The 10,225-nt window shown below is 37.7% G+C and overlaps 1 long non-coding RNA gene across 1 annotated transcript; it reads left to right on the top strand.

Annotated features, from left to right (window-relative positions):
- The first annotated feature begins 3,307 nt into the window (after window positions 1-3,307).
- Window positions 3,308-4,389, top strand: LOC126215134 (uncharacterized). The gene is made up of 2 exons (XR_007542089.1): window positions 3,308-3,877; window positions 4,086-4,389. It is a non-coding gene; the product is annotated as an uncharacterized LOC126215134 (long non-coding RNA).
- Window positions 4,390-10,225: the final 5,836 nt, after the last annotated feature.

The raw sequence follows: 10,225 nt of genomic DNA, 5'->3' as shown, positions 1-10,225 counted from the left end.
TTGCTAAGTGGTAGCCTTTAAATCGGTCGCGGTCCGTTAGTATAAGTCGGACCCGCGTGTCGCCACTATCAGTGATTGCAGACCGAGCGACGCCACATGGCAGGTCTAGTCTAGAGAGACTCCCTAGGACTCTCCCCAGTTGGACAACCGACTTTGCTAGCGATGGTTCACTGTCTACATACGCTCCCATTTGCCGAGACGATAGTTTAGCATAGCTTTCAGCTGCGTCATTTGCTACGACCTAGCAAGGCACCATATTCAGTTATTATTCTGAACAGATAATATTGTGAATCATGTACCGTCAAGAGCGACGCTCATCATTAATGGACTAAAGTTAAGTATCAAAATAATTACGCCCGCTTTCTGAATTCTAATTCCTTGTTATGTTCCAGACCTCACGTTAGTATAGTTCTTCCCTCCTCGCGCCAGCCTGCGTGAGCTAAAACGCGTGCATTTCGGCCTCCACTAGTAACACGGCGTTGGCTCTTCTGCCAACACTACACACAATATCAGTCTTAACACATTAAAAAATCATGTGTTGCTGTATGTAATACTGTACCTACAAACTGTTAATAAAATGACAGCCTAAATGAAATAATGTGATATTAAACAGCTATAGCAGTGCTTTTATCAACAGTTTTCAACTTGTGCCATGCAACATGAGACGCTGAGCACCTACTTATGAATCCTCTTTCGGCCTACGACCAGTCCGAGCATATGACATTAAATATGCAGTAAATAGTTAGTTTTACTCATTTTGTGCGCAAAACACAACAAGGAGGAAGTCACACAAAGGTGCATAGTCTTGGGGGTAAAATACAGAATGGTATGCCATTTATGGCGAAAAGAATATTTTGTAGTGGCGAACTGTAGTGCATCACCTTCTACTGAGGCGCAAGGATCTGTCTCTTAACAATGGTGAAATGTATCAAATTTTCATATCGTCAGATACCAGTTTTATTCTGTATTTTTGTAGTCTTTGAAAATGACGGAAAGTCGAAACGCGTAAGGCTGATGAAAAATAAAAGTTTGATCAGGACATAGTGTAAACATTAAAAGTGCATCCAATGGCCACGTTATCTAATAGCATTTTCATGCAAATTTCAATCAATTATCAGTATTATCCACACAAGTCAATCCACATTTACCATAAAATAATAGCTATATATCCAACTTATAAGAGCAAAAGAGGAATCTTGTGTCAGTGTCCTTTATTTTAGATTGTAGCTGGCTGAAGGTAACTTAAACTGAAATATCTTATATTGCACTTCTATGAAGTACCATTTTTCTGAAACTAATGGCTTGTTATGACTGAGTAATGTGACAAAAAGTTTGAAAGTATACTAATGTCTAGAGTTCACTCAGCCACATCCGTAGCAGAAAATATTCTTCACTCGTATCTCCCATTCGAATAACAACTCTCCATCTTTTGGTGAATGCTTCAGAGCAAAAGTTATACAGCACCTAGAATTACTCCTGTAAACATATAGTAAAAGTAACAGAAAGCTGTTTGGTTGTTGTTTTTCTCACTTATTAGTACTACCCACACAACAACATCCATATTTATCATAAAGTAATTGTTATCTGTGTGTCATAAGAACATAGGTACTTCTCATTCAGCTGACAGGAATCTTTAGCTGTTGAATCTACAATATCATAAAAGTGGATGGAGTGACTAGCAAGTTATGTTTTTAAATTTCTTTAGAATTGTCAAACAAATTGTCTCATGCTCTTTTTCTTCTTTCATAAATGACACTGTTCTACCAGTGAAGCAGTTACTACTGACACTCAAATACCTTGTCTGTGTGATTTTTTTCTGTTCATTGGATACTTCATTGGTTCTGACAAGGGGACAGATAGCGGGATTATTGAAAAGGGTCTGTGTGACACTGGAGAACATATACAAGAGACAGTTTTGTTAATTATTTCAGCTCTATCATGTAATTAAGGGAAAATAAAATAAATGCACTTATATAGAATGATATTCTTTTATTCTGAAATCATTTGTTTTATTTGTATTTTCTGACCCTAATTAACGTTTTTTTAACTAATACAGTTCTTCCTCCTGTCTCTTGTTCTTGTCATGCTACTTTTGAAGCAGCACCCTGAACTCTAATTCTGCCACATTTTAGAACAGATATTTTTATTCTGAAACTAAAACTAACAGTTTTAAGCTAAAATCACTGTAGAAAATGAACACAGTGAAGGTGTCATGCCTCCAGCTACTTCCCCTTCCCTCCCAGATTAAATATGACAGCTCAAGATGTTTGCAAAAGCCAAAATTGTGTATGAAATAGCTACTGTTCCTGAAACATTTACGGGGAGTTATGATGATAGCTTCCAATTTCGATATTTTCCATAGATACATTTCTACCCCAGGATTATAAAAAAGATTATTGTTGTTTATTGCAAATGTTGGCATCTTATACTTCATATACATGCTCAACATGATTGTTAATAATCACATCATAGAAACAAGATTTATAAATGTCAAACAACTGCAGATGTGGATGCACAATGTTCAGTACTACAGCAAAGATACTTTCTATGGAAAGTCTTGCTGCTGTAATGAATGAAACATTCTAAGACATAAATACAACAGCAAGTTAGCCAGTTAACCTCTCAGAATTCTCATTCAAATCAATCTCAATTTTGGCTGCGATGTCACAGTTGAAGACTCTGGGAAGAACCACTGTTTCACAAATCAGACAGCATTTCACAGTTGCTTTTATATTATGTCCCTACTTGACTGTGGCGTGTTCCTTGGCAACTTTATCAATTCGCAAATTTCATTGTACACAACCTGGAACTCACATTCCACGTATAGGCACCGCTGTTACCTTTTCTAGGCATTGTATTCATGTGTTCCTTTCTTCACGCACGTGGGGGATATCGTTGGCCTGTTGTAGCTGCTCTGTTGATCTGTGTGAAGTTGTTTTTTTCTCGTATTTTATTCAGAAATCTAGAAAGTTTTCTTACTTGTCAAACAACACACACCTTATCATTTAACTAATTTTACGACAAGTCGCTATACTTTTATACATGCAAGTATCCAGCAAACTTAGTTCACTGTCTTGCACCAACGTTTTCAACTTTTCATTGAATGAGACCGCAGAAGTTTTCGTGTTTTCTGCTACACTCTTGAACTCTTCTACAGTATCAACCAGCCTCAAAATATCCTCAAACGAATAATTTTGCGACCTGGAACGCTTATCGCTCACGTTGGATCCGCTACTTCTGCAGTCAACGAATCAACGATTAAAGTAACTTAAGTAAGTAACTAATTATGAAATGACGTAAGCGAAAATACGCAGTGTTTTCCAAAGTTGTTAACAACTTAACTGGCCGGGATCGCTATTCCGGAAATTCCTAACCGGGGAACAAAATGTTGTCGTACAACGCGCAGTCTAAGTTAACCCGGAGGAATTATTTGAGCGGAACGGAAATCAGATCAGTAGATGTGGTGTTCATGTGCAGACAAACAAATGACAAAAATTAAAAAGAAAACCTGGATGATTTATTGAAGAGAAAGAGCTCCACAAACTGAACAAGTCAATAAGATGTTGCTTCAACTCTTGCTCTAGACTCTTTGAGATTGGTCACGTCCTAACGTATACTCTGACGCTGTCTTGTGTTTTGTATCTCGGATGCTACCTTCATACAACAAAGATTATCGCTGGCATACAGGATAACACGTGCGCCGTCGTTTGTTGTTTACAAGTGGACGGAACGAGAGCTGGTACTTTAATCGCTCTATAGCGATTTTTGGAAGCATTCACGATGTATTTAATGTATTATTTTGACGGAAATGGTGACAGAGTGTATACTCTGAAGAAAGTCGATCCGAAGGGCAGACCCACGGCATCAGCTCATCCTGGTAAGTACATTTCGTCTCGGACTAACGTACTGAAACAATTCGCTAACTAGGGTTGGCTTGCTTATATTAGGAGACTGCACAAGAGAGATTTTAGCAATAGATGTTATTTTCAGTATTCTCTATATTTGTCATCTACTACTGATTGTAATTGAGTATACGAATCATCCAAACAATTGGTGCTATTTACTGATACACAAATTTTTTGCAGCTCGATTTTCACCAGAGGATAAATACTCCCGAGAGAGAATAATGACAAAGAGAAGATTTTATTTGCTTCCAACGCAACAGCCGCAGTACGCCTGCTGATGACGCAGTCGAGTGAGGTGAAAAGGAATGCAAACAGTGGAACACTGGTTTATTTTGTTCGTGTTTTTGTAGTGAATTTGTGTAATGTTTGTTAATTGAACATAACGTGCTAGTGAGAAATTGCGAACATATTAAAGGACTCCATGTAGTAGTTCCATGCTAAAATTATATCGTGCTCTAATTGAAATAAATTGATGTTATAAGGAGTGTTCGTTTCCTTTTGACAGAATTTTGTTAAAATAATGCAGTTAGAATTTCAGCAGACACCTCTGTGACGATGTTAGACAGTATTATGATATGAAATACAAAATGGTGGTGTAAGCACTTTGATTTAAATGTTAAGAATGTGTTAAAATTGCTTAGCATTTTGACAGTTGGACATGGTTGACACTATAAGAAGCGTTGTGTTTAAGTGCATTTTGACTAAGAGCTTGTACTCAAATATCTAATAAAGAGTGGTACATAACAGATATGAAGTTGAGAGTATTAACACACTGTATTACTTACTCCTGAAAAAATAATGCATTGTTTCGATTGCTGTAATATGAAAAGACGGAAATCGGAAACGCTGAACACAATTGGTTGTTGTATGCTAGTTTTTAGTGTGATCGAGGCAGTAAACTTGAGAAGTAAGCTTTTCAACAAGACCTTCAGGAATACTACACTAAACATGACAGGACTTTATGTGGAATTAGAATTTGATATGCTGTGAAGGGTGCACTGAACCATACCATTGTTTTTTCTAACCAGAATAAGCCTAATGAATGGTGTCTTGTTAATATTGATCAGTTGTTCCTAGAATTGGATTAAATGCTGTAACATTGTGTCCTAGAGCATTTATATGTATATGTAGTTTAGTTAGTTCCATGTTCCATCAGTCATTCATAATTTCTGTCAGCACTGACTTCGTCAGAACTGGACATACTTGTCCGTAACCTGATTTATATAACATAGTATCATTTTATGTCTGTCAGTCAGTGTTTCTTATTTCAAACTAATAAGTTTCAGACAATTATGGCAGTGAAATTTGTTGTTCTGCCAATGGTAGTTACTCTGTAACTACAGAAAATGATCTGAAAATGGGCACCATTGCCCAAAACCAGCCAGTTTGAAATAATAAAAAAGCTGTGACAGACAAAAAAAAAAGCCAATTTTACTCACTTAATAATAGAGCTCTTGAGTTGTTGACAGGCGCACAAAAAAGAATGGAAACATGTTGGTGTTCAGAAAAAGTATTTTGCCAAGGTAGAGACGATTTATCATAACTTCCCTGCCATATTTACTTATTTTTATAGCTTACTATTGGCATGTATTATTTTTATGTGTAGTTACATGTTGACCATTATTACATTTCATAATACCAGAAGGGTTAAAAATTTAGTAGCAGAAGTACAGAAGAACTGACTAAAGTTAAATTTTTGACCTTCTCCCTCGCTGGAATCTTCGTTGTGGTGACAGAATTATCTGTTCCTCAGCTCGAGATCTAGGTTAGGTTGGAAGTTGATAATTTAAATATGTGTTGAGGAAGCCAACAAATATGAGAGCAGAAAATCTGGTTGTTGTAACAAATTGACTGGTAGTGAAGTCCAATGGTTATGTTGGTGCCATATTGAAATACAGAAGGTGGGGGAGCGGAGGGGTGTCCAGTATATAACTTTTACTGAACGGCCTTCCATACACGACGTACTTCAAATAATTTATTTATTTTTCCAAATGTAGGCCTATAATACTGTAATTAACAGAGGTTTGGTTAAGGTTTAGGAACACTTTGCTAACTGTCAAACTTTGTTTCATCAAAGAATTTTTGTTACTGCATGTTACACATCTTTGAACCATTGACAGCTTTAATAATAAGTGATGTTGGACATGTTTAGCTAACAACATATCCTCTCTACTTGGGTTCATGGAATATATAATTTCTAAATGAAGAGCAATTCCAGATTTTGCCTCAAGATGCTGAGTGCAGAAAATCCAGGTGAGTGTTGTGTATTGAAAGCTAGCCATGAACAGAAGGTGTTGTGCTTAAGTGTTGGAGGTCAGTTATGTTCCTATTGTTATCAGTGTGTTCATCCTAAAATTTGAAACAGCCATACTTTTGCACTTAAAGGTTGATTTCCATCAGACTAATCTGTTGTAAATTTTAAGGATACTTGTGCTCAAGGTACAATAAATACAGTGGTTGAGAAACATTGAAGCAAGTAACTTGGGGTGCCTTTAAGGATTAATGCTTGATTTCACCTGGCAAGATTAAGGCCTTCAGGCCATCTCTTAATCTTTAGTCAGTACACAGTAATTATAATTATATTTATATTAGACAGCCACATAAGTGTCGAAACTTTAAATCTTGCGTAATACTTTTGAACTGTTGCAGTTCACCCCAGTATGGGGAAGAGTGCAACATGTAGTGGCTTACATTGCAATGAGCATGAAAAAAATGTTAGTGTTGACAAAACTTGTATTATTCAACTGCTTCAGAATACAAGCTACAATTACATGATGGGAAAAAGGAATTCTTTGAAAATGATGTCAATTTATTTTACAGTATTTAGTGAACATTAACTTTCTAGATTGATATCGGATTAAAGGCATCTGTGCTTACTGGTACAGTGAACTTTGTTCTTGCCAGGGAGTCCTACATAACAGTTGTCTTGAGTAGCTGGCCTAACGATTTATTCTTTGGCCTCATTTTGACCGTTAATATCCTCATGGTGTGAGTAAACTGAAGGATCATTAGTTTTAGCTTGCACTGTTCCAGGCAAGTTCGGTTCTTTTGAAAATAGGTTTCTCTTTCCAGTTTTAGTATTATTTTTCTGTTTCATTTTCCTCTGTCTTGAATGATCTTCGAACACTTGTTTAACTTTCGTTAAATGTAGCAGCATAGCTTGTTTGCAGTACTGAGAATGCTTCGCACCAGTTAGCAAATATGCGATTTATTTACTCGCAACATGTTTCAGGAGTACGTTACCCCATTATCAAGTGCTATAAAATGAGAAAAAATTCAATAAATTGTGATTCTACACATGTAAATATTTATATTTCCTATAGTATAATGTACCTTTAAAACTCCAGTGCCATTAAGTGACGTCAAAAGCAAAAAGCCAGCTGCAAACATCCATTGTTAGTTGTTGTTGTGGTCTTCAGTACTGAGACTGGTTTGATGCAGCTCTCCATGCTACTCTACCCTGTGCAAGCTTCTTCATCTCCCAGTACCTACTGCAACCTGCATCCTTCTGAATCTGCTTAGTGTATTCATCTCTTGATGTCCCTCTATGATTTTTACCCTCCATGCTTCCCTCCATTAGTAAATTGGTGATCCCTTGATGCCTCAGAACATGTCCTACCAACCCATCCCTTCTAGTCAAGTTGTGCCACAAACTTCTCTCCTCCCCAATTCTACTCAATACCTCCTCATTAGTTACGTGATCTACCCATCTAATCTTCAGCATTCTTCTGCAGCACCAAATTTCAAAAGCTTCTATTCTCTTCTTGTCCATACTATTTATCGTCCATTTTTCACTTCCATACATGGCTACATTCCATACAAATACTTTCAGAAACGACTTCCTGACTCTTAAATCTATACTCGATGTTAAAAAATTTCTCTTCTTCAGAAACTCTTTCCTTTCTACATTTTATATCCTCTCTATTTCGACCATAATCAGTTATTTAGCTCCCCAAATAGCAATATTATTTTACTACTTTAAGTGTGTCATTTCCTAATCTAATTCCCTCAGCACCGCCCGACTTAATTCGACTACATTCCATTAGCCTCGTTTTGCTTTTGTTGATGTTCATCTTGTATTCTCCTTTCAAGACGCTATCCATTCCGTTCAGCTGCTCTTCCAAGTCCTTTGCTCGTCTCTGACAGAACTACAATGTCATTGGCAGACCTCAAAGTTTTTATTTCTTCTCCCTGAATTTTAATACCTACTCCAAATTTTTCTTTTGTTTCCTTTACTGCTTGCTCAATATACAGAGTGAATAACATCGGGGATAGGCTACAAACCTGTCTCTCACTCCCTTCCCAACCACTGCTTCCCTTTCATGTCCCTCGACTCTTATAACTGCCATCTGCTTTCTGGACAAATTGTAAATAGCCTTTCGCTCCCTGTATTTTACCCCTGCCACCTTCAGAATTTGAAAGAGAGTATTCCAGTCAACATTGTCAAAAGCTTTCTCTAAGTCTACAAATGATAGAAATGTGGGTTTGCCTTTCCTTAATCTTTCTTCTAAGATAAGTTGTAGGGTCAGTGTTGCCTCACGTGTTACAATACTTCTATGGAATCCAAACTGATCTACCGAGGTTGGTTTATACTAGTTTTTCATTCGTCTGTAAAGAATTCACGTTAGTATTTTGCAGCTGCGACTTATTAAACTGATACTTCGGTAATTTTCGCATATGTCAACACCTGCTTTCTTTGGGATTGGAATTATTATATTCTTCTTGAAGTCTGAGGGTATTTCGCCTGTCTCGTATATCTTGCTCACCAAATGGTAGAGTTTTGTCAGGACTGGCTCTCCCGAGGCTGTCAGTAGTACTAATGGAATGTTGTCTGCTCCCGGGGCCTTGTTTTGAAGCCTTTACAGAAGCTCTCCCGTGAACCCTGTAGAACTAGCACTCCTGAAAGACATGGCTTAGCCTCAGCCTGGGGGATGTTTCCAGAATGAGATTTTCACTCATATCGGCGCACACTCTGCTGCATTCTGGAAACATCCCCCAGGCTGTGGCTAAGCCATGTCTCCGCAATATCCTTTCTTTCAGGAGTGCTAGTTCTGCAGGGTTTGCAGGATAGCTTCTGTAAAGTTCGGAAGGTAGGAGGCGAGGCACTGGCAGAAGTAAAGCTGTGAGGACGGGGTGTGAGTTGTGCTTGGGTAGCTCAGTATGTAGAGCCCTTGCCCACGAAAGGCAAAGTTCCGAAGTTCGAATCTCGGTCCGGCACACAGTTTTAATCTGCCAGGAAGTTTCAAGCCTCTACATACTTACGTTTGTCCTCTACCATCCCTGCTTAGCCATTTTGCACTTCCTGTCGATCTCATTTTTGAGACGTTAGTATTCCTTTTTGCCTGCTTCATTTACAGGGTTTCTATATTTTCTCCTTTCATCAATTAAGTTCAATATTTCTTCTGTTACCCAAGGATTTCTAGTAGCCCTCGTCTTTTTACCTACTTTATCCTCTGCTGCATTCACTATTTCATCTCTCAAAGCTACCCATTCTCCTTCCACTGTATTTCTTTCCCCCATTCCTGTCAATTGTCCCCTTATTCTCCCTGAAACTCTGTACAACCTCTGGTTCTTTCAGTTTATCCAGGTCCCATCCCCTTAAATTCCCACCTTTTTGCGGTTTCTTCAGTTTTAATCTACAGTTCATAAACAATAGATTGTGGTCAGTCCACATCTCCCCCTGGAAAAGTCTTACAATTAAAAACCTGGTTCCTAAATCTCTGTCTTACCATTATATAATGTATCTGAAACCTGTCAGTATCTCCAGGCTTCTTCCATGTATATAACCTTCTTTTATGATTCTTGAACCAAGTGTTAGCTATGATTAAGTTGTGCTCTGTGCAAAATTCTATCAGGCAGCTTCCTCTTTCATTTCTTAGCCCCAATCCATATTCATCTACTACGTTTCCTTCTCTCCCTTTTCCTACTACCGAATTCAAGTCACCCATGACAATTAAATTTTCATCTCCCTTCCCTATCTGAATAATTTCTTTTATTTCATCATACATTTCTTCAATTTCATCATCATCTGCAGAGCTAGTTGGCATATAAACTTGTACTACTGTAGTAGGCGAGGGCTTCATGTCTATCTTGGCCACAATAATGCTTTCACTATGCTGTTTGTAGTAGCTTACCTGCACCCCTATTTTTTTATTCATTATTAAACCTACTCCTGCATTACCCCTATTTGATCTTGTATTTATAACCATGTATTCACCTGACAAAAAGTCTTGTTCCTCCTGCCACCGAACTTCACTAATTCCCACTATATCTAACTTTAACCTATCCATTTCCCTTTTCAAATTTTCTAACCTACCTGC

This window comes from Schistocerca nitens, chromosome 12 (genome assembly GCF_023898315.1).
Source record: "Schistocerca nitens isolate TAMUIC-IGC-003100 chromosome 12, iqSchNite1.1, whole genome shotgun sequence".
In the NCBI taxonomy this organism is placed as follows: Eukaryota; Metazoa; Arthropoda; class Insecta; order Orthoptera; family Acrididae; genus Schistocerca; species Schistocerca nitens.
Note: the sequence above shows the minus strand (reverse complement) of the source record. Positions and strands in the feature narration are given on the sequence as shown.